The 24,657-nt window shown below is 45.1% G+C and overlaps 1 long non-coding RNA gene across 1 annotated transcript; it reads right to left on the bottom strand.

Annotated features, from left to right (window-relative positions):
* Window positions 1-10,483: 10,483 nt before the first annotated feature.
* On the bottom strand, window positions 10,484-23,836 carry LOC145658530 (uncharacterized). Its single transcript, XR_014124103.1, has 2 exons — window positions 23,595-23,836; window positions 10,484-13,383 (listed from the first exon to the last, which is right to left on the bottom strand). It is a non-coding gene; the product is annotated as an uncharacterized LOC145658530 (long non-coding RNA).
* Between the last annotated feature and the right edge of the window lie 821 nt (window positions 23,837-24,657).

Below are 24,657 nucleotides of genomic sequence, written 5' to 3'. Positions count from 1 at the left end.
TACTTGCTGCTCAGGAATTCCACAGACTTGCCAACCACAGACATCCAGATCATTAATGTATTCTTAATGCAGTTATTTAGAAGATGTGAGTAATGTCAGTTAATCGGTGTATTTAGAGTCATGTTTTCATAATGACAATAATATTCAGCATTTATAAACCAGTGATCATAATATAATTAATAATAAATGAAACGTTATGACTTAATCAAACAGAAAGCCAATACTTTTGAAAGCATACGGGTAGGAAAGTTTTATAGATGCCAACTAGGTGTACATAGCTTTAGCTTGAGAAATAATAGTAACCATGGTGATGCATGTGGCATGGATGTTTCTGCAAGACATGAACTCAAAAATTCCATCTGCCTGTTTTTCCTATCTTCCCACCCGTCACAGATTTATCATTGATCCTAGTTGTTGACTGAGACTTTCAACACGTGTAACCACCCCATTGAGTGGCGAAAGCAAAAGTTCCACCCAGGTCGTTATGGAAACAACCTCTAATCTTTGGGCATTAACCTCTGACCCCTGACAGGTGGAAAGGGTGTCTCTGCAGCAGTTCAGGCGAGAAGGAACGGGTGCCATCACACCCTTTCCACCACGGGGGGAAATATTATGGTTTGTTGAAGGGTGAGTTTTGCGAGGGACCGATCATGCTGCTTGTGGGGTCTGATAAACATGTGCCAGGGTAAAATATCACAGGCCCCAAAAACAACCAGAGAGAGAGAGAGAGAGAGAGAGAGAGAGAGAGAGAGAGAGAGAGAGAGAGAGAGAGAGAGAGAGAGAGAGAGAGTGAGAGCGAGCAGGTCTTCAGCAGAACTGAGAGCCAAGGGCCTGGATCTTTGCAATAAGTACTCTGTAGCACATCTGAAAAATGTTGTTGTTCATCTGAAAGAGGAAGGAGAAGATGAAAAAGAACCAGAACTCAACTGATTTTTATGCTGGTATCAATACCAAAAAGCTCTGGTTCTGATCCACCAACCCCTCCAATTTGATGCGTTGGCAAATGTCATCTCTGTAACTAATGTTCAGAGATGATGAGAAACTGAGACCGTGAGAGTGTAAGACAGCAAGACAATGAACGTGTGAGACAGATGTTAAGTAATGGAACCTGATTACTTCCAGTTACTGTTGGATCACCTATTAACTCATTAACTCAGATAGTTTCAGAACACAAGTCCCCTACAATCCCATCGGTATGGAAACCAACAAGAGCCCAGAGGTTCCTGCACTTTGGAATATGTCCACTGAACAAAACTCTTCGACAGTAGATACCAGAAATTGTTCTTTAAAAAAACTGTGGATGGCGTAGTACGCAGTTGAAAAGTGGGAGTATCAGAAACATCAGACCATAATCTGGATTCTTCACCCCATGGCAATATAATTATATAAACAAAATTGTATAAAATCATCTGCAATATGTATAAAATTATGTGAAAATGTATTTATGTATAATCATATGATACAAGTCCACAAAAAATAAATTTAATCTTGTCATTGGAAATGTCCTGTTTACGATCATCAAAGCTTGTGTCCAAATGACACAAATAATGTGTACACAATCAACAAAGCACATTTATTTGCATCAGTGAAACCAAAGAAAGGAATAAATCGCACCACAAACATCTCACAAATGCACGTCTGATCTCAGTAACAGTCGGCACAGGAATTAAGGAAACGATCCAAATGCACCGCTGGGAACATCTTACTTGATTAGAACAATGAAATAAAAGTCATGAAAAAGAAGAAAGAAAAAGGAAGTGCGGTTACCTTTTCTTGCATCAAAATGACATATCGCGGGTTTATGTACAACTTTATTTAAGTGGGAGCGTGAGATTGTGATGGTGACGAAAACAAGCCACAATCTTCCGTTTGGATTTTCACCCTTAAAATCTGGTTTGGTGATTTTAACTTTGTTTAAAGAATCAATTTCAAGATGGGAAAACAAGCGGCTTTCATTGTTAACAAAAACCTCTTGTTGGGTGTGTATTCTTACATGTATCTATGTCACACAGTAAAATGTGCACACACACATGGCTTATACCACATGATCGAAGACATTCCCAGTAGTCGTGAACCACTAGGATTATCTAACATATTTAGACAGGGACTTTGATTGTGAGATGCACAGGCACAAAGAGTGTGAGTGTTTATATGGACGGGGTGTCAGAAGGTTTTACAGGAGGTGTCCATCGCATTCCGGTCTGGAGCCCCTGGGGGACTCCCAGCCTGCCGGTCGTGACTGTGATGCCCAGCGGCTCTGCATCGGTGAGGCTTAGAGCTCTGCTCCTGGCCCTGGCAGCCTGCGACCAGGTGCTGTATCACAACACTGCCAGCGCGAGCCACCATCCCCAGAATGCGACTGGGTGGCGTCGCCTGTTCACCACCACCCCCACCCCCGAACCCACGCCTCGGTCTGACCTGAAACCGGCAGCCGCACACCACGCCACGATGCGGCTGACCAAATGCTCCTGGCTGCAGCTGCCACCCACTGCTGCTCCATGTGCAGGGACGGGGCTGACGGTCAGCTCAACCCTTGGCCGTGAGAGTGGCCGGGCGTGAGGGAGGTGACCCGTCCGTGCGCCAGGGCACCGTCACCCCATGGAAGGCGGAGGGCACGTGTTTATCATTCAGGGCTGTAGGAGATGCCGCAGTGTTCTCTGGTTTCAGGGCTACAGGCCTGCCAGCAACTGGGAAGCAGATTGTTTGCAGGGCTTAAGGCACCTTGAGCTCTCGTACACTGCCTTAGCAATGTAGCCCCGAACGGGAATCATGAAATTGTGTTTTCAGAAATCCCCCCCCCAAAAAAGCACACTCTGTAAGACACACACACAAATTGACCTTAAATGTTTTATTTTCTTATATTCTTGAAACACAAGTGATATGTTACCAGAATGGTAATCTGTTATATATTCTATTAATATCCTTTCTAAGGTTCATTGAATTAAAAAAAAATTAATTTGAGTTAGAACGAATCATTTTACAGTTTAAATGTGTATATTTTAATTCATAGAAACCAATTAAATACTAATTTAGTTTTATTATTACCTATTTAATTACTTAATTTAATATGTGAAGAGTTGGTTTTCCAGACATAGATTTAACATTACATTTAAATTTGAAATGTAATATTGAAAACCATATCGGTCCAGAGTTGGACTTACATCCTCTTGTTTTCACAACCAAATGTGTCCAAATGTTTAAAATTACATCCTCATGGGCAAATGGGGCATCTTGAAATTCAGATAGAGAGATGAACAAAATATTTTCCGTGTTTGTTTCTCTTTGATGTACATGCCGAAACACTCGGAATATGTTTAAAAGAGCCAGTGAGAACGCGACACAGCCTAGCCTAGACAACTGGTCCCTTACTGCCATCTAGTGGACATGGGTCATAACGCACCCGATCTCAATCTTTTGTAAGTCCTTTTTTGGGAGAAGAAAGGCCTTTTCAGAAACTCGCTCTGTGGAAACCGACACCTCGGAGCGATCGGGAGGCCCACGATGGACCCATTTGTCATCGTGAACCTTGGCCCGTGCCATTTGGCCTCTCTCTTCTGGCTTCAGACATCGACACGGCAGCCCTCCGGGATGGAAAGAGACTAATTAGCCCACTTACGGCCCACAAAGTAAGTCTGTCATCCGTGGGCTATTGAGAAGTGCAGCGCCAGTCCCTTGCTATTTCCAGCTGCGCGGAGTCATTCATAAGTCTTACACTCTCCGAGGTCACCCTCCAGCTGCACGAGCCATGCGTCTGACACAGTGCCCCCTGGCGGTACCCAGGAGCTACGCACGCTGACCTTTACGAGCCACAGCGGCGAACAGCCACAACTGGAGTAAAACGCGCCTGGTACAGATGGGACTTTGCCATCACTAGTGGTGTGCTTCAAAAACATCCAGTTTGAGAAGGAAGGAAGGAAGGAAGGAAGGAAGGATGGATGGATAGATAGATAGATAGATAGATAGATAGATAGATAGATAGATAGATAGATAGATAGATAGATAGATAGATAGATAGATAGATAGAAAATTCTTGAATAATCACAAATAATTCAGTTAATAAAAATGTTACTGACTTTAGCATGCTTAAAAAGTACGTTTATTTGCAAAGTTAATCACGAGTTCATTAAAAATGCATGTTTAAGTATGCTAATGCGTCCAGTAACTCGTATTTTGATACCTTTAAATGTGGTCTTTCTAATGCTTTGCAAATGTACTGGGTTTACCAAACAGTGTGAAACGTTCGACCTTTGCTGTCAAGACGTTTCGTGATAACATATGAAAAGCAAGATAAACAGAACAGACAGCGGATTCTTCGCTCCCCAAGTGTATAAATATCCGCAAGTCACAGTTCACTAAGGGGAAAAAAAAAGATCATAAACGCATCCAACGCTTAAGAAAAAGAGCGTTCGTGGGCCTACTGTTTATAGACTTGATATCGGCTGCCTCCCAGAGGCGACCCGCAGACAACGGAGCTCTTGACATTAACGCTACAGGAGAACAGTTACACACCTCCGCAGCGAAGACCTCGGAGCGCCGCTCCATTTGACCCGCTGCGCCCTCGCCGCATTACTCACCCACCGCGCTCCCCGTCAAACACAAACGAGGTTCCTTTGAAAAATTCAGTGGTTGCGCAGGCAAGGAACAAACGCGGTTATCCGCAGCAGAGCGACCGTCAGGGCAGCGCGTAATGCGGCGTTAATCTCTTCCGAGCGCTGTCTACAGTGCATTTGTAATTATTATAAACAGATGCTCAGCGTTCGCACCTGAGTCGCTTAATTACAAATGCACACCTCCTAGACCAGCTAATGCACCATTGTACTTTAATATATTTATGCTCTCCTTCCCTCGAAGCATTCATTAAAGCCCAAGAGCGTGCAGTTATACGCAATTAGGACATTTAGGGCTTTGTAATGCTGTCTGTAAACAGAATTTCATCAGCTTTGGTGCCAGCTTTTTAACAATAGTTTGCATACCCTTTATATATCCAAGCTTTATTAGAAGCTGTTTGTCTTCTCTCCGTTTCCCAGCACAGCGATGAGGGCATCAGAAAGTTTCCAAAATGCCAATTAAAAAAAGTACCACGGCCGTGACTGAAGAACACAGTTCAGTTTACAATTTGACAGCGCAAATGTTTGTCACGTCTCACAGAAAAAAGTAAAATCCGCGCCTGCATGTTTAAGAATCCCCCCTTTCCTTGCCCTCCCTCTCACTCGCTTTCTTTCGGTGCTTTTGTGAAATCGGCGTCGTCGCAAAAATACAAACGGAGGTCGGCGCGACGTCCGCCGACATCGTCGTCGTGCTTTGCGACGGAGGGGAGCGAGATGAAGCGCTGACGGCAGACCGGACGGAAGGAACGCCTCTCTCACGCGACGACGGCACGAGCTAGATCGCGGACTTCACAGACGCGCGCGATGCCTGTGGCGTGACTTAAACTCCTTGGAATAAAAGAAAGGTTTGAAGCCGGCATCAGCGCAAGAACAGCAAGACTTTAGGCTGTGCACTAAAATAGTTTTCTTCATGATTTTTCCTCTCCCTCGTAGCAGTGGGTATTTATGATAGCAGTGACTCTTTGATTCCACATGATATGTTAAAATTGTGCGCGCTCTCTCCTCAAGGGCATTCCATATGTAGATAACGTTTTTGATGCCATTTAAAAAAAATCTAAATCTCATTATTTGGCAAAACGGATACTATGATATACTTAAAGCTTCATTTCAAACCAACGTTTTTCAATGATTAATTGACACGTGAATATGAGCAGCAGTCCTTGGCATGGCAGGGCTCCCTGTCACTACCGAGACCGCGTGCATATCGTGTAAGTAAGGCGCACAACTGACTTCGATGCGGTCTCTAGAAAACCTTTGTGCTCAGACTAAATGGAGGATAAGCAATCGGCGGAGCAAGTTCCCCTCTGCTAAAGCCAAAGGAAATTACGATGCAGTCGGAAACGTTATAGAGCCCACCAGGAGCTGGCCCGAAGTGTCACGTGCGATGACCAATACATGGATTTGAAAAAGCGAAGGCGCGTGGGAGGAGGAAGCGGGGAGTATAGTTTTAGAAAATGATACAAACGAATAAAGGCAATTGTAGTGAGTGTAAATTGGCAGAACGTATAAAATATTATAAAACACTCTTTAGAAACCTTAGAAAGTTTGCTCTAAGCGTGTCCTGGTAAGAGGTGGAGTTATAGTGGGACGTCGTTGAAAGCTGAGTGTAAGTGTGAGGTGGAGTTCGCTGTGCTACCGGTAGATGGCACTGTAGACACACGGGCGCGTAGGAGGCTCCGCTGTGAACTGCAGGCGTCCAAGCGGTCGTGTTTGGAACCGTGAAACGGGAAGGGCGGTGTGTCAGGATCATATATGAACACGAGGAGGTTGTGGTCACTGGGAGTAATGGGCTTCTAGGGAGTTTTTCAATCGTTGATTGACACTTCTGAAACTATCCTGGAGTTGGGGGTGTGTCTAAAACTGGCCCGTGAAGACGTTTGATGTGAAAGCAGGGATAGTACTACAAAAGTGTCCAGTGTCATGCACATAACGGTATGCAACGATATGGGAATATGTGGAAGAAACGCAAGGTGGTTTCTGAATATCGAGTGTTCTGTGAGAACATACTCAACTGCGCATTTCTTCGGGGAAAATAAATCACAAACCCGTTTGTTTAATTTCATCCAGGCGAGTTTACGCACAAAAATGTAATATTTGAAGGCACTATGAAGCCAGTCGTGATAAACGTAGGATACGGCAAATATTTTAAGCATCTGTTGACCGACATGTTAAACGAACTAAATACGAAACCACAGTCTGTTTTCAGCCAGCAGGTGAATGAACATTCAGTAAATGTTTTTTTTTTTATTGAGTTTTTATGCCCAGCTTACGGAAAGGATTTTCCTAATATGTTTGACGATATAAGTCAGTAACAGATGCTAACGTGATATTCTATTTTTTTGTTTGCCCTATATTTATTGATACAAATTTTTAAGAAACGGAATCGGTCACATATTAGTAATGGATGTAGCACATCGGTGCGGCCCCTTTAATGTGAGGATTTAACCAGTGTGGGACTCCACCCACAAATAAGACCGCCACCACAGATCTATACTGATCTAACTGATTCATTTTCGGTGAATCAAAGATCGACGTTATCTAACAGCTGCCATAGAGCCCAAGTGAGTTATGACCAGATTTGTACATGAAGCGAAGCGTTGATCAAATGACGACGTGGCAAATAGGTGGATGCATAGAAAGACTCACAGCTGTTGGGGGAAAAGGAGCGTGACGCAAAAGTGGACGTGGAAAGGGTGGATAATTTTTACATACACCAGAAGCACTCGAAAAAGCCCGAGATTTAGCAGACATCTGCTATGCTTTAAAAAAAACCCGACAGATTAATTAGTTATCAAACTGCGCATTCAGTGCATCTTACACTTCCTTTGTCACAGTCTTAAATAGCTCATCACATAGAAGCGTTCAGCGTGAGCTAACATACGTCGAATCCGTTAAAACCATTTTATTGCTGGCATTTAATTGCCCGAGACTACAGAACGCGCTTGGATATTGTCGGTTTTGTAAGCGTGCAACAGGCCTTGGTGCTTTATTAGTGAAAGACCTCTCCCTGCATATGGTGTTTGCCTCGGGTTGAAGGAAAAAAACTGCTGCGTGTGTGCAAAATTCGTCATTCATCCCGCGTGCCTCTGTTCCTTGACAAGCTCATACAAAGGACGCGCGAGAAAGGGAGAGCGAGGAATGTAAAATAAATGCTTAACAAAACATTTCAGGAGGCTGCCGCCGTGTCGGATGTGACGGGACTTGCTGATTTCTATACGGTATTACAGCGGTTATTTGTTGCGAAACGAGGCGTGCTTTGTTTCGCGATGCGCCCGTCTCAAGCTGGATCCGCTTCCCTTGACTCGGCTACACAATCAGCCGCACGCCCCTGATTGAAAAGATTCATTTCTTGCGTTTTTCTTCACCCAATTATTGCGCCTGGTACTTGCACGAACCTCGCGTGCTAATTCAAGGCTTGAGGGGGATCAGAGTGAATAAAAACCAACACGGTCGTGGACAGCCAGAATTAAAACGGACGCGCTAAATGTTCCCTTGACGTGCCAAGGACTACACTTCCATTAACCTGTCTCGGAAAAGACGAGCGCGAGATCTAGGCCTCTCTGGACAAGTGTAGGGCTCGTGGCCGTACGTAGTGCGAACGTGGCGCATTAGCCGCCTATTAAAGAGTCTTACGTGCTATGTAAAAGCAACACGATTGAAAAAGTACCTTGGGAGAGAGAAGTAGCGTAGGCGAAATCAACATTTCCAGGACAAAATGATTGATTGCGCTCGTAATGGCGTCATACCTACAGGCAAAACAGAAACCCGGATGATTTCACACTGATTTCAGGGATGGCGAGTTTCTATGAGTCCGCTATCCGTGTTTGAGGCACACGGGTCTAGCCTGGGAGGCGCTGGATTAGAACCACGGGCGTGTTGTCTCTGAACAGACAGACATTGTGGGTTCTGTATGTGTAGATGTATAGTTAGAGGTTGGGGAATATGATGCTAAAAGCAGACATTCTGGTTTGGCATCACATTTGGACAAGCTGATGGCCTGTGATCATTTCAGTGGAACAGCTTTTGCAGAAAGTGGTTCAAACGAGGTAAAGTCTGGTTCTGTTGGGTTTTTTTTTTGCCCTCCCTTTGTTTTGTTTGTTCTTAGACTTCTGTTTTAAGATTGTTTAGACTTCAAAGAAAAGCTGGGCTTTGATCAGCCCCGCCTGCCCTTCCCAAGCGTTGCTTAAGAGCAGAAGTGGATGAGCTCCGGGACCGCCGATAGCAGATGGAGACCCTCCAACGACTTGCTGGGAGTTTGCTCGGCCCGGCAGGACTCCGCGCTCTGCCGCAGCATCCCCCTTTCCCTTGAACGTGTGCCGCTTGGGTTCCCATTAAGCAGAATCTGCCAGGAGCTTGGGAAGCGCACGGGATGGTGCACAGAACACACCGACCTCCGGCAATCTCCGTTTTTGTCTCCTGGGGCGACGGCTCTCATCGGCGGCTGCCCGCCTCCCGAGTTACTTGGCAGACGGCAGGACCCTTCGGGCTCTGACCTGACGTGGAGAAAATTAAAAAGATGGGACACTGTAATGAACTTCCCTCAGCCAAGAGCGGCGCCGGGAGCAGCTCGCTAGTTAAGATGTCCTAATTCCAATTCTCCCACCTGCTTTCAGCTTCCTGCCTTTCCCCAGATGTCTCTGATAGCGTCTGATCTGGACTGGGTTTCCCAAGAGCATCAGAAAAAACAAAGCTCATCTTTAGATGGTAGAAAGAATATTATACTCTCATTTAAGATGATTTTAACACTATGATGATTTTGCGGAATGGGACTCTGATCATTTTTTGCTGCTGCACTGATCTGTCTCTAACTCACTTCCTCATAAGCACATGTATGTACACACACACAGCTCGTCTTCTTCACCACGCTTTTCACTGCTTTGCTGGGTGGTGGAAGGGTTCTTCACTCTCTTATCACAGCCATTTAGCTGTTTAGCCGCAGTCCTGTAAGAGTCAAACGTGCATCTGTGTACTCTGCAGTCTCTCAAAATGCAACAGCAAGAGGGTGCGTGGCGTGGGGTGGGGTGGGGTGGGGGCGGGGACGCGTGGGGTGGACGCTTTGCTGATGCTTCCAGACTCTTCTTTCAGAGCGAGGTGCCAAGCTTAGAGACACTGTTATGACAAACTGCCATCTGGTCTCGGCCACTCTGCTCTGAAGCCTTTCATACAGAGAGCCAGAGCTGGCAGAGGGGAGGAAGAGAGAGAGAGAGAGAGAGAAGTAAATGGAAGGAGAGCAAATGAGGAAGAATGAGAGAAAGGGAGCAAGGTCAAATGAGAGGAGAGAGATTATACTGATATGCTACAGGGTGAAGGGAGGGAGAGAGAGAGCGCGTGTGTTGGACTAGCAGAGTCAGGAGATTGCTAAAAAGTAAAAAGCCATTTAGTCTTTCAGTGGAGGAACGTGCCAGTGCGTCGAGGTGGTCCAAACAGCCGGATGAGCACGATGACGAGTAGGAGCAGGCTGTAGTTAAGCCCAGAGTGCTGGCTGTGGAGGCCGCCAACTATCGTTGTTTTGGGTAGGTTTTTTGTTTTGTTTTTTTTTTGCTCAGTTATTTGAGGTTGTATGTACCGAGGTCCATGTTATTTCAACTCATGGTTGTCAGATGGAGTCTATCCACTTGTGGGAAGATGCATTCAGCATCCAAGCACCAGAAGAGATTGGAGTCATGACCGCTCTTCTGGTGACGGTCCGCCCGTCCGACGGTCAGTGGCATGATCAGAGCTCAGAAAGGCGATTAGGACCAGGACTTGCATCTGCACCGTTAATAGAGTAGAGCTCTCCTACTCCACTGATGGATTTGGGAGCAGTGGGTTATGGGTAGCTTTGCATGTAAGTACCAGACGAGTTCTCCTGCCCCATCCCACCTCTCCCTTCCCTCGCTTTCGCTCATTTTCGTCTTTGCATCCTTCTCATGCCGTCCTCCGTCCCCTGGGTTCCTCGAGCGTCTTCCTGTCTTTTATTCGCTATCTCCGAGAGAGGGCACTGATGTCCTGTCTGGTGACTTTCAACTAAGGAGAGAGAGAGAGAGAGAGAGAGTGTGGAGGGGACCTTTCTGAGAGAACGTTCTGACATGCTGACTAATTTGCATGCAGGAGGAGAAGCTTGCAGGGAGAAGGAGAGATTCCGAGAAGCAGAGCCATCTAGTATTAGTCTGGCCTGCTGCATCTTTAACAGGAAAATAAATAAAGGCTGGAAGGAACGAGTAGGAAACTGAAATGTCTGATGGACGTTTTACGCATTTTTACAAAAGATACAAAACTCCAAAACTCCCAACTGTTGTTTAGAAAATAGAGATTACAGCCCCCCATGGTTTAGAAAACCACAGGCTTATTGTGAGCTACATACACTTATAATACCCACTAAAATGTCAGGGTATATTAAACAAACCCCTGTTGTTTACACTGCAGCACTGATGGCAAAGAGCCCTTTTATCCACTACCTGTGAGTGTAGCATAGTGCTTCTTTTGTTTCTTTCGTGCTTACTGATCTGTCTACAGACTGGAACATGGAAGGCAGGCTGAGCTGTCTGCGAGGACATACTGGGGGTTAAGGGCTGGGCGGAGCCATGGTAGAGATGGCCCAGCTGAAGGCACAGGAGAGCATCTCTGGTGGTGATGCTTCTGCACACCCCGAGGAACACATACACACCCTACACACCCTGAAAAAAACACACACACACACTCTACACACCCAGAGGAACTGAGCAGGCAGGGGCTTCAGCTTTGGCTTCCGTCGTTCTCTAATATTTTATCTCTTTTATGTCTGTGTGTGTGTGTGTGTGTGTGTGTGTGTGTGTGTGTGTGTAAGCAAGCGTCAAAATATTTCATATAGTTTCATTTTTCTTCTCCTGAAAGTAAAAGCTGAGCAAACCTCAAAGAATTGACCATAAAAACCCAAGTGGTTACTTTTGCCCTTAAAATCTTATCCCCTTAAGTTACAGGCAACAAGCGTGCTGAGGAGACACGCAGTCAGCAATGTAGTTTCTCTCTCTCTCTCTCTCTCTCTCTCTCTCTCTCTCTCTCTCTCTCACTCACACACACACACTCACACACACACAACAACAAGCAAACTGAAAAGCCCATTCTGTAAAAACAAGAGCTGCAAATTCCCATTTGATATGTGAGTCTGTGGAAAGGTCAGCAGCCAGAAGTGCATTGTGGGAAGATGCTGCACAGGTCTGGAACTAGCAAGTCCACAACACCTTTTCATAATCCCAAGGAGTCTTGAATTATTCATTCAATTACAGCGCAGAGTGCCCTTCTTGCAAAATTAATATGAAATGTTATATTGTTGAAGTTCATTGTCGCATAGAACGTGACAAAGGCCCATCCAGCCAGATCCTATTTTGTTTGATCTTTTTGTTTGCGCTCTCTCCATTTGATGTATTTAATGTTGGAATATCACGATATCCCAGAGCTTCCTTGGAAGCATGGTCATTGCTTTGGGACTGATGCACATCGACATGCAGTCACATGGACTCCACTGGACGCTGCAGTGTTACCTGTAAGGCACTATTCAAGAACGTAAGGCCACCCACCCAGTCCTCTTTTCTTGGCTTTTGCTTCAATTGTCCTGCGTCACCCTGACATTTCCCATGATTCATTTATACATGATCAAGTGGCGTGATGTTAAATAATGAGATTGTGTGAGCAGTATGGGAGGAAGTCCAGTGCTCCGACCACGAGCACTGGTCTGAGGTCATGGGTGAGTCTTTGGGTCTCCAGTGGCTGTTTACAGTGCCTGAGAAAATCGTGAGTGGTTTTACACTGAGGAACCTGCCACCCTCTCTCTCTCTCTCTCTCTCTCTCTCTCTCTCTCTCTCTCTCTCTCTCTCTCTCTCTCTCTCTCTCTCTCGCTTGCTCTCTGTCTGTGGAACCACAGACACAAGTGGTACATTTGCTCATGAGCACATGGAGAGTTTGCCAGGAAAAAGGAAAGTGAGCTATGCGAGTGTTCGTCACCATGGGTCCACCCTGACCACGCTCCACTGAACATTTATAATAGGGTTAGCCTTGCTCACTTATTACATGAATACATTCAAGCCTTAATATACAACAGGACCATGATAGATGAGCACTCTGTTTGTACTGATTCCAAATACTTTTTTTTTCCAAGAGAACAACCATGAAATGTGTAGTTAATCTATTTGCAAATGGTGACACACACATGCACATTTTATTCTTTTTTGTTTTATTCGATTTGTTTACTCTCACAATTTATGTATTATATTTGCACGAGGATAAAAGGCATTGGGGTATTTTTAATGAGTGGCGTAACTCAGATCTGTGGAAGGTGTGGCAGTTAATGTGGAGTTGTATTTATGTAAGGATGCAACGCCACCTTGCACTGAACTTTGGGTATGAATTGTCATGTTGTGGAGAGGAATTCCCAGCTGGGAGCTTTGAGAAATGGTTCCAGGACACTTGTTATTGATGAACTTGCCAGGTTTGCTCCTCTGACGTCCAGACGAATTCTTTGACCGATCCCTTCATGGACACCTGTGGGGACACCAGCTGTCAAGGCCCAGGCTGGGTTTGCTTGAGGCAGACCCGATCACACTATATTAGCGAGAGATCACCGCTGTCTCTCTGATGCCCACCCCCCAATCCCCCAAACGTGCACATTCCTTCTTCCTCTTCATGTATGTCTCTTTTGCCAGTCCAGTGCAACAGAACCAGCAGTCTGTGCCTCTATAAATGTGCTAGAGATGAGCTTTGGGAACAGCAGCTTGTCTTACCCAGCAGTAGGCAGTGGGGTCTCGAAATGTACTTGAACTTCCTGCAAAACATTTAAAAGAAATTGATTCACTTTTTATTCCACTGCATTTGTCTAACAGCTCTTTACTTTGTCATGTGCAAAAAAGAATATATGTTAAGGTTGAACGAACTGAGAGAAAACATCAATTATCGTTTTTCACTTTTGATAATTAAACAAGTATGGATGTTTGAACAGGCAAGCTGTCTACATTAACTCATGGTTCACTTGCAATGCAAAGGTGTAAGAATTTGCATGAACCAACTCATATGAGACACTGCGAATAGTTCCATTTAGGCCTGTGTTGGGTTTTACATCCGGGCCATTTCTTGCAACTTAATTCATATGGAATCAAAAGGAATCAGATGAATCCCCCCTCTCTTATAATGTTTTAACTTTTTGATTGAGATCATACTTTACATTATTTCAATCCTGTAGCTTAAGCATATAAGTTTGACTATTAATATGCAAGCAAATATTGTAAGTACTCTTAACTATTTGTTATTTTTAACAAAGTAATAGCAATCATTTCATTACTGGGGTGGTGTTTAAGATAAATGCCATGTGTTCATATGATGCGTTAGGTGGGTTAGGTTGGGTGGGGTGGACAGTGTGTTCCCACCCAACGCCACTGATTCATTACACTGACGTAAATCTACTTTTAAAGAACGTGAACACCTACATCGTTAGTCTTGCTCGGAGATCGAACACACCTTGACCTCCCCAGTAAACACAGAAACCCATTACTAAACACTCCAAGATAAAAAAACCAAAACAAAACAAAACTATTCTATCTAACTGCAAATCAAAGCAAGAAGAAGAAGAAGAAGACAAACACTGCACTAATAGAGCATACTGATATGGCCCTGATGGTGAGGACATGAACCCCTGAAATCCTTATGCTTACACACACACACACTGTCACACACTCATACATACTTAAACTGTTTAAAAGTTACATGCTAGGAAATGTATTTATACCAGTTAACACTTAAACTGTTTAAAAGTTAAATTACTTCTTTTATCACCGTTTCAAGTTTGTTCTCTAGTTGTTTGTCTTTTCTTCTTTTTAAGAAACACCTAACTTTAACATCTCCTTCCACACCAGCTAGAACAAAGACGTCAGTGCATTCAGATATTTACAAGACCATTTAAGCGAAAAAGCAAAAAAAAAAATCACTGTCTTATGGGGTTAATTATTTTCTTTCAACTACAGTAAATTGTAATTGTCAGTTCTTAAAGCATCTTTCATCTATGCAGCCAGTGAACATGTCGCCAATTAGCCAAAGAAGCAGGGCTGTGTCTAACATGCGCCAAAAGAGAGTCCGTTTGCTTCGTTATCTGACAGCGTGTTTTTAACGGGGGCAGAAAGGCATGGGGAGAGGAGGCTGAACACGAACTAAACCAAAAACAAAACCTCTCCTGTTGGACGGTTCACCGACGCAGCCCACGCGGCCCGGCATGGACACGGATGAAGGGGGTGAGGGGCTCCCACAGGCACGTGGGAATCTGAGTTCTCCCCCCTCCAACAAAATTGCTCACTCGAAGAATCAAAGTAGCAGCCATTATCGAGCATCTCGCGCGCGGCTCCTGCTTCCGTCTAACGGAGGCAGAGCATGTGTATGGCTCCTGCAGATATGCAGTACACACAAACACACACACAAGCAAAGCTCGGTTATCTCACACAAAGGTTACAAAGAAGAATGAATTCAGCATTTTTCTGCTTCTCTCCATCAATTTAAAAAAATGGTCTTGATTATTTTTCTTATAAATGACCCTAAGATATATAGTGGCTCTCTCCTTCTCTCTCTCACACACACACAAACACTTCCCTGGTTTTGAGCGCACATTTCTGGCAGTTACTATTTATGACAGCTCCCATCCAGCTCCGGAGCGCACACGGACTCCCACACGAATGTCAGAAGGGCAGTGCAAATCTTATTAAAAGTGCTCGTGTTCCAGCGGGGAGCTGCATTAATTATTGCCTTGCTGCCGTGGCCTCAGATGGGGTGAGCGTGGTCAATAATCCCCGTGTGGAAGTCACCTATTGAGGTACGGCTCCTGAAGGACACAGAAACAAACGTACCCCCGCCACCTCAGACAGGGTGTGCACTTAATCCGACAACACGTGCTCACGTAGTTGCGGGGGGTGCGCTACTTTGCGGTATGTTCACTACCAGCAAAAATGAGCCCTGGAGCAACAGACATGAGTAATCATCTTCTGGAGTGCATGCGGACAAAAAGAAAAGACTGTAATTAAATGTAATGAATAAAATCATACAGTGGTGGCGCAAAATGTCTCGGGCTTGCAGGTTTTGGCCTCCCGCCCACTTGCTTATTTCTGTAAGTGGTTTTACATATAAAGCAGTGAGGCCTGTTGAAATTTTCATCAGCTTATACGAACCTGCTGCGGGTCACCGGAGGCCGGGGGAACTGCAGCTAGAGCGAGGCTCTGGGCCGGCCATGCAGGGGGATGCACATGGGCCAGGGGGTCTGGCAGGTGACTCCCCAAGCAAGAGCCCATTGGCAGATCACTGCTACAGTCATTGCTCCTTATAAAGCTGTCATTAGTCTTCACTGAATAAACATGACACAGAGGCATTTTTGTCCCATCTGTTGACGGGATGTCAACAGCTGATTGGCTGTGAGAGTAAGGTTTTAACAAAATGTCGCCCCCTTGGTATGGACGGGGTCAGAGTCAGTAAAAGCAGAAGCCGTAAAGACACAATCTGATGTTCCAATTACAGTTGTTTAAACGATCATTTGTAAACAATGGAGAAAATGTGTCTTACACTTTATATTAGTGAATGATAGGAAAGATTCTATCACTGAACCCTTGGTATCTCCAATATCTTCAGAAATCTAAACCTTAATGCAAAGAAATGATGAAAAGAAAGTTTACATAAACAAAATAACTGCTTATGGAATGGTTTTACCAGTGAAGAAACAGATATCCATGTAAGCACTTCATTCTATTAATATAAAAAAACAAACAAACACCCACTTACTTTTGTGTCTGGGTAGCAATGTGGCACTTTGAACTTTGTCTATGGTAAATGTGGTAATTAATGTTTCTTTGAAAAGCATTCGATAACCTTAGACCCCTATACAAATGATCTGTATAAAGCCATATACAGTGCTTAAAAATATATTGTGCATATGGAACGTGCATGTACTAAAATTATAATAGAATCCATGAAACTTTATAATAAAAACATCACGATAATAAATACAATAATATAATAAAAAACAATACAAAGCTATAAGTAGGTAAAAGAACATACATGAAAAATATGTTATTGTAAATGAAAAGGGAAATAAATCATGTAACAAAGTCAAGGCATGTTCTGTATAAAACCATATGTGTTTATGGCAACACACACACACACACACTTCTCTGCTGCTTTCTTACATGAGCTTTTGTCAGGTTTTTTGAGAGTGTGGCTGAAATTGCAGGGAGTGGAGCAGATGACATAGATGTGTGTGTGTGTGTGTGTGTGTGGGGGGGGGGGGCGATTTGGAAGGCGTTGGGCAGACAGTGTCAGACTGGAGACTTCAGCTAGTCTCCTCCAGCCAATCACTGTCCACTCTGCTTCTAAGCTTATCCAAACAAGCCTGCAGAAAGTTACTACACCATCACTGAAGTTGGTACAAAGTGCCGGATCAGCCCTGAAGGTGTTTATAGTTTAGAGCCATCTGGAACTGAACACAAAAATAAGTATTAAAATTGGATATTTCTTGAATGTGATCAAGCAGTTACTCCGTCCATTAAATCCAAACTCTGTGATATCACATGTAAAGACCTGGTTAAGAAACGGACTAGTAATCTAGAAATACGTCCGTAAAAGGGATCCGTTCTGACTACAGAATATCACTGACATGTTAACTTTGCATTACACGACTACTGATATGGTATGTTACACCATAACTAATTGTATAGTTAAATTGTAACAATGGCTGTGTAATTCAAAGACTTACTGATAAACTTCCACTCAAAGGGTTTGTTCTGCTTTACATAAAATTTACAGTGCATAAAATAGATCAAACATCGAATGTTTTCATTAGAAAGCAACACAAAATTAAGACAGTATTCATAAATACATTCTCAAGGCACAGACTGGGCTCGGTATGTCCATGAATATGGCATTGTAATAAATAAATTCATGAGTAAGGTCAGGTCAACCAATAATGCTTAGCTAGAGAGGGATTTCACTTGGGCTTTTGATAGCTGCACTTTTTCTTCCCTAGATGGCTAATGTGTTTTTTAACTTTTAATTTTAACCCACCGAGCAAAACATATGAATTAATTCTTCTGTGCTTTCTGTTTTCACTTGTAAATATGCAAACATAAATATTCATATTTCATCTGTTAGTCACGATTATACACTGTTTTGCATAGCTTAGCACTAATGTTCGAAACTCAAGGCTATTTTGTCAGAGTTCTCAGTGTATTAGTGCAGAATAAATTATTGACCCTACAGGTTGAAACTGAAGTTGGAACTATCCACTCATTATCTTAGTGCAGATGTAAAGAATCACAGCACTACAGAAGGCATTATTTTCTACAACAAACTAGAACCTGCAATAGGGTGCCTTCATTGTCCAAGGTAGGAAACCTTTAATACTGAAGTTCAGTCCTCCAAGGCGGTGCTGTCATGATAAGGGGGCCAGGAATTGTCATCACACAGGTGTTACTTTAATTACAGTCCTCCAGTTTTTACTGGCCCAGCTGGACAGGCAGGCCGTGACTCTGTTGACTGACCCCAACGCTGCACTCCAGAATCACGCTACGGCATGCGGCCAGGCAGAGCTTTCCGGAATGTTCCATCACTGCCGCCACGCCACGCTCGCCGTTTAATTACTGCCGCGCTGCAGACAGGAGGCTGCACCTTCTCACCCACACACAATCACCCATTCTCCCTCTCCCGTCTGCACAAGCAAACCTGAATAGCATCTCTCGTGAATAGCACTCTGATTACAGCCGCATGAGCCGTGTGGAGTATATAGGGTGCTCGTGCACATCTAGCAGTTGACGGTGAATTAAGTGAGTACCGTGAACTGAACAAACTCTTAACACAAACTCGCTAATATGAGATCGCGCCAAAATGGGTGTTTTCTTTAACCGCCGCACATCTGCTCCGAAGGCATCTTGCCATCCTGCCTGTGGCACACAGCTAGCCGTGCAGCGAGGCATGTGGTGTGTCTCTGCTAGATAAATGGACGTCGCGAGGTCAGAGCGCTCCAGTCCTGGCGGAAAGCTGAGGTCCCGCTAGCCGCTTTTCCTCGGGTGTCAATTATTTTGTCTCCGTCAGGTGTCACCCACCAAGCCTCTGACTCTACGGGAAGAGAAAGCATTTTGGGGGCATGTAGTGGTGGATTAGATAGAGAGAGGAAGGGAGAGAAAGAGAATGAAAGAAAGAGAGAGAGAGAGAGAGAGAGTGAGCGAGCTTTTCTGTATGCTAGTTCAAAGCCAACTAGTAAAGCCAAGAGCAAATTACAGCTTCATAGTGCAGGTAACAGCACGGCATATAGCACAGCTGGGATTGGGTCTCCGTATTTGTAAACACCAGGTTGGAAATCTTTGTCTGCTTTTGGAACTGCCTGTGTCAAACTCTTGGAGAGATGCACACCTTTTTTTTTCTCATGCACATCAAAAGCTGGGGAGAAGGTAAACAGAACTTCTTTCTGTTCTGTTAACTTTCTTTATGTGAGGAAGACAGACAGGCCACCAAACAGAGTGACAAACACATGCACACACATATGTGGACCCAACTGACACACACACACACACACACACACTCACACACACACACACTCTCTCTCTCTCTCTTAGGAGTTCTCTCAGCCTTCCCTTTCAAAGCCTCCTGTGCTTCCCTCAATATTAACCTTTCTCACTCTCTGTCTCTCTCTCTCTCTCTCTCTCTGTCTCTCACTCTCTGTCTCTCTCTCTCTCTGTCTCACTCTCTGTCTCTCACTCTGTCTCTGTCTCTCACTCTCTGTCTGTCTCTCTGTCTCTCACTCTCTGTCTCTCACTGTCTCTGTCTCTCACTCTCTGTCTGTCTCTCTGTCTCTCACTCTGTCTCTCACTCTCTCTCTCATTCTCTCACTCTCTGTCTCTCTGTCTCTCATTCTCTCACTCTGTCTCTCTCACTCTGTCTTTCTGTCTCTCGCTCTCTCTCTCTCATTCTCTCACTGTCTCTCTGTCTCTCGCTCTCTCTCTCTTTCTCTCACTCTGTCTCTCACTCTGTCTCTCTGTCTCTCACTCTCTCTCGCTCTCTCTCTCTCTCATTCTCTCACCCTTGCCTTTTCTTCTGTTCGTTTTTGCTCTGAGTGATCAGAGTCCTCTGGCTCTATAGAGTTCTGGTAGTTTTCACCTCCCTCCTGCAGCTGTCACAGTGCCCTCTCTCTACTTAGGATTAAATTAGCCACTAGTCTGGACTTTGATAGAGTCACTTGTGAGATATTGGATTTTTCCTCTCACAGAACTACATTTTTGTGTTGTCCAAATGTACAATGAAACACCATTGTGTGTGTGTGTGTGTGTTTGTTTGTGTGTGTGAGGGAGAGAGAGAGAGAGAGAGAGAGAGAGAGAGAGAGAGAGAGAGAGAGAGAGAGGGGTGAACAAGAAAATGAATCAGAGAGTGGGTGAGCGAAAGAAAGAAAGAGACAAATGACAAAGAGATTGCATCACCTATGTTCTTATCCACACGCATTCAGGAATCCAGCGTGCCCATAAAAACATGCGTATTAAAATATGCGGAACGGCTGTTCAGATTCACGGGACGCTTATCAACCTGAATGATCTGTTTTTTAAATTCTTAATGCTGTTCAATACTGTACTTATAAGGCTGAAAAAGGACTACAGGTAAATTGAAGGCTACAAGCTATTGCATGAAAGTCAAAAACTTTTTAATTCGTGCGATTTGTTTCATATGTAGAGACCCGAGCGTGTGTCCAGTGCACCGATTCCGTTCATGTTTCGGTAACGCCGCAGCTGGAATAGTCCAGTTGGTGTAGCCTGGTATGCGCTGCCATTTACAGCTTCGTTAACGGCGTTAGCAAATGTCGTTACCGACAGAAACAGCTGCGTGAACGACCGACCTAGCAACACTTTCCACAATGCTCATGTATTAAACGGTCTTTAAGATGGAGGAGGTGGGGGACTTATCCTGGGGCGATTTCATTAAGACTTGCAATAGTAAACGTGCTGATTCCGGCGCGGCTTAACCCAGCACCCTTGCAATCCTAATTGACGCGGAATTCCAAAATAGACCAGGTCCAATATTTTTTTTTTCCAATTTTCATGTGCCGACAAATACATGACTCAATCATCGGGCAACTCCGGTGTGTCCCTGTAGCTCGTCCACTTCTGGAGCGCTTTACAACGTCCCGCCGGGACCAGTTCTGCACGGGTCAGACGGTAGAGGAAGAGAAGCGCGCACGGGCGCACGCCACAGGGCCACGGTTCAGCACTGGCCGAGCTTACTTCAATTAGGTCAGCTGAGCTCCTGGTCCGAGTTTTACGTTTCCTTTTGTCATTTGGTCTGTTGCTAGCTGCCAGTAAACGGCGAGTTTCGTAAGAAAACTTTTCCGCGTTTCATCTTAAGTCCAACGTTCCATTTTTACGCGCCCCGTCGTTCCGCTTCGTGTCGTTGTGAGCGCGGGCTGTGATCTTTGCACGTTTTGTTTTTCTGGAACAGTACAACCTTGCATGTTGCTTACGTGAAACAAAGTGCGGTGCTGGATTTTTCCCCGTCCGGCTCGGTGTAGTTAAGTCGTTATTGGACTGCCATAAGCATCGGCTCGTACTGTGCAGAGCGCACGTCTTTTAAGCGATGTTACGGCTCGTTTGATATAGCGACACGACGCTATGAATTACACCACACGGTCGCATGCACTGTGGAGGTAGAATATAAGGAAGACCGGTTCGGCTGCGGGGTTGGCAGATATGTGCTCGCAGTCCCCTCATATTGGCTTAAAACGTGGAATGAAGTACATCAACATTACCTGCTTACGTCTAAAATGATACATGAAACGGTACTCTAGCAAATGATTGTTATTGGTAAAAAACAAACAAACAAAAAAACCTTTTGAAGAAAATAGCCTGTTAAAAGGAGGCTACAGACGTGTCGTTCTTCACAATGGAGCGTCAAAGTTACTCCTTTTTTAATGTAGCATCTCATCCAAAAAAAAGCTCTTAATTATTATTATTGAGCAAGAATGCGTCTTAATTTTGCATTCGTGTGAAAAAGGAAGAACCATATTCAAATCATTTGCACGCGTTGCAGGGAGAAGTTTCATTACGCTATTCAGCCACAGGGGGGCAGTGATGGCGCATCAATGGGGAGGAACGGAAACAAAGGCGCAAATGTAGCACTAGCAGAGGCACATCGGAGCTTAGTCTGCATTTGACAGAGCTCTTCACATATAGACCTGTGGTGACTTTGTCAATACATCAAAGACTTTGACATCAACAAGTCAACACTGCAACTTGCGCTGAACTTACACTTTGACTGTTGTTACACCCACTGAGCATCGGAGACAGTGGGGAGCGTTGTCAATAACTCCACTTTAACCACAGCAGTCAGAGTCAAAATTTTCAAAACACAGCGGCCTTCCAGTTTCCACAGACATGGCTCAGCTGGGCCCCGCTGCTACACACCGATCGCCCGCGCACTGTGATTCACGTTCAACTGACTCCGCCGTTTAATGTGGAGATGGAGAGATGTTTGTGGGAGCAGCTGCAGTTCCTGAGTGTGCCTGATTAAAGGGCTCCTGCGCTCGTCAGCCGTGACTCACAGAGTCAAGCTGTACTGGCCGGCAAATTAGCCACGCCTCCTTGGCCCGTCTGTCAGCAACCCAACAGTGCTTGGCCGAGGTATAATCAAGGCATTATTGTGTCCTGCGTCTACGATAGTGAGAGTCTGGCTGTGTTCCTCACATCTGTGACCCAGTGTCACCCCTCCACTAGCCCCCTACAACCCCTCCCCTCCCCCCTGGCGTGGTTGAGCCCAGTGGGCACGCATGTGTGCTGCCAGGGTGACTCAGTGCAGCTCTGACAGCTGTGCAGAAGGACGTGTGGGCGGGTGAGGGGTGGGTGGAGGTGGGGGTCATGGCCTGACGTGACATGATGACACACCACACATGCCCACCGTGGACCGTGAACCACATCTTTTGTGCATACCGTGACCCATTTTTAAAACTGGCTTCCGCAGCCCTGGCTGGAGATCTTATGGCGCTCATGAGCTGTGGGCAATTGGATTTCCACCATCTATAGCAGATTTGAAAGGTTTCAAATGTCATTGTGTTTGCCCACGTTTGCCCGTATGTGTTATCTTCAGAGTGAAGCTTTTGCCGTAATACCCTGAATATTAGCTCTGCAGGCTACGGCGTAACACGTGCCGCGGCTTTTGTTGTACCTCTGACCTCATGATGTCCAGCACCCGAGGAACCGCACGGAACAAACCGACCGCTGGGTGGTGTCTTCCAGAAGAGCATCACCTAGTCGCGTTCATTAGGTTCCACCGCGTGCCAAAATACACACATGCATTCACAAACAACATGATGTTGTTTGGCTGAGGTGGAACAGCAGTAGAACCAGGCTGTGGTCCTTTAAGTCCTGACTGACCAGGGGTCATCCAGACTGGGCTGAGCTGACAGCTGAGCTCGGTGCCCCCCTAAGAGTAAACAGCACCGCAGCACAGCAGAGCGGAGGACCAATCAGAGCACCTTCCACTCTGCTGGGCCATCTGCACTCGCACGCCAATCAGCTGTCGTCCCATTCGACAAAATAAAAGTCTTGGCTCGGCCTTTCCTTGGTCATCGCGAGAACGACCGGCAACGCGTCTTAACCATGCACTCAGCAACTTTGTCGAGTGAAGAGAAAACGAAAGAAACATGCACAATTACAACTCCGTGATTTCTGTCCTCTAACTTTAAGAACTCGGAAGGTTGTGATGACTTCCTCAAAAACCCATCACCCAGAGTCAAAAAAATAAATAAATAAATAAAAATTCCACCGCAAGACAATTCAATACGTTTTTTGCCGCACATGCCGAGATAATACATTCCGAAATGATCTGCTCAGTGTGCATGCACGACAGGTGACACCGCTACTGAAATGCCACTGAACTGCTCTCTAAGTGAAAACGAGCGATTTGAAAGGCAGCCTTTGGTGTCAAGGTTTTGTAAACGCAACCTTTTGTGTAAATGCAAATGTAATTAGGAAATAATACCGTTTGTGCTCACGTTCCTGTGCGTTTTGTGAGCCCTGTCCCGAGTCGCGTCTCTGTGCGAATCCGCGCGAACCGTCCCAAGACGCCATTTGCGAAATGTCGATACGCGGTTAGTAAATTGCCAGGACATTTCGTTGCGGGGATGCATTTGTTACATCAGCCCAGGCAGTTGATTAAGTGGCAGATTCCTCCTCCTCTAGAGAATGTAACGTTTAATTTACGGTGAGCTTTCTCCCCTCCGTCCTATCAAACCCGCAGCACGTGATCTAAAATATAATTAAGAGGTATATCTGCCAAAATTATACATCTTCCCTCAGAATTATTATTCCTTCTTTGGTTTTTTGGTGTTTTTTTTTTTTTTTTTTTTTTTTTTTTTAAACTCCAATAAAAACCCATATTGATTTAATTTTGTTTTCTAATTTCGGGCGTCTAGGACATTGTGTTGTTATGTTGTGGAAAACGACCCCTGAATCAATTTGGCAATGAATCCCAGGGCAAAATGGAATTGGTTCAACGTAGCCTTCCTTCCTCGGCAGGACCGTTATGATGGCGATGTTTCATCTCTTCGCTTCCACCCGGCTTGGCGGCAGGGCTGTGCTGCCCTCCGCCCTCCGCTCTCCGCGTGGCTGCGTCCGTCTCTGGGCGTGGGTGAAATGTGCCAGGTCGTTAACGGCCTAACACGGGCAGCTAATGTTTGATTGGCCCCCTCGTCTGCGGCGTGGGTTAAGCTAACGTCGCGGGTACAAATGCAAGAGAAGAACTTTAAGAACTAAAGCAAGGTCATAGGATCAATAATCCATTTAAGGTGCTTCTCCGGATCAGACAGCAGAGCGGCGAGAATCAAGATGGTGGATTTATTAATCTGTTCTCCAGCATTGAATTCTGGGTCAGGGTGGGTGTGGGAGGGGGGGCAGGCTCGGATGACCAATAAATCAGTTGTCAGAGCTAAAACCGACCTCCTCCGGCGGAAAAGGCAGCGGGTTTAGAACACATCTGGGGTTCAAGTGCAGGAGAGTCTAGCATGAGAAATGTTCCAGTTGACTCCACCTGGTAGGCTGAAGTC

Source organism: Electrophorus electricus, chromosome 6, assembly GCF_041902795.1.
Source record: "Electrophorus electricus isolate QZ-2024a chromosome 6, ASM4190279v1, whole genome shotgun sequence".
In the NCBI taxonomy this organism is placed as follows: Eukaryota; Metazoa; Chordata; class Actinopteri; order Gymnotiformes; family Gymnotidae; genus Electrophorus; species Electrophorus electricus.
Note: the sequence above shows the minus strand (reverse complement) of the source record. Positions and strands in the feature narration are given on the sequence as shown.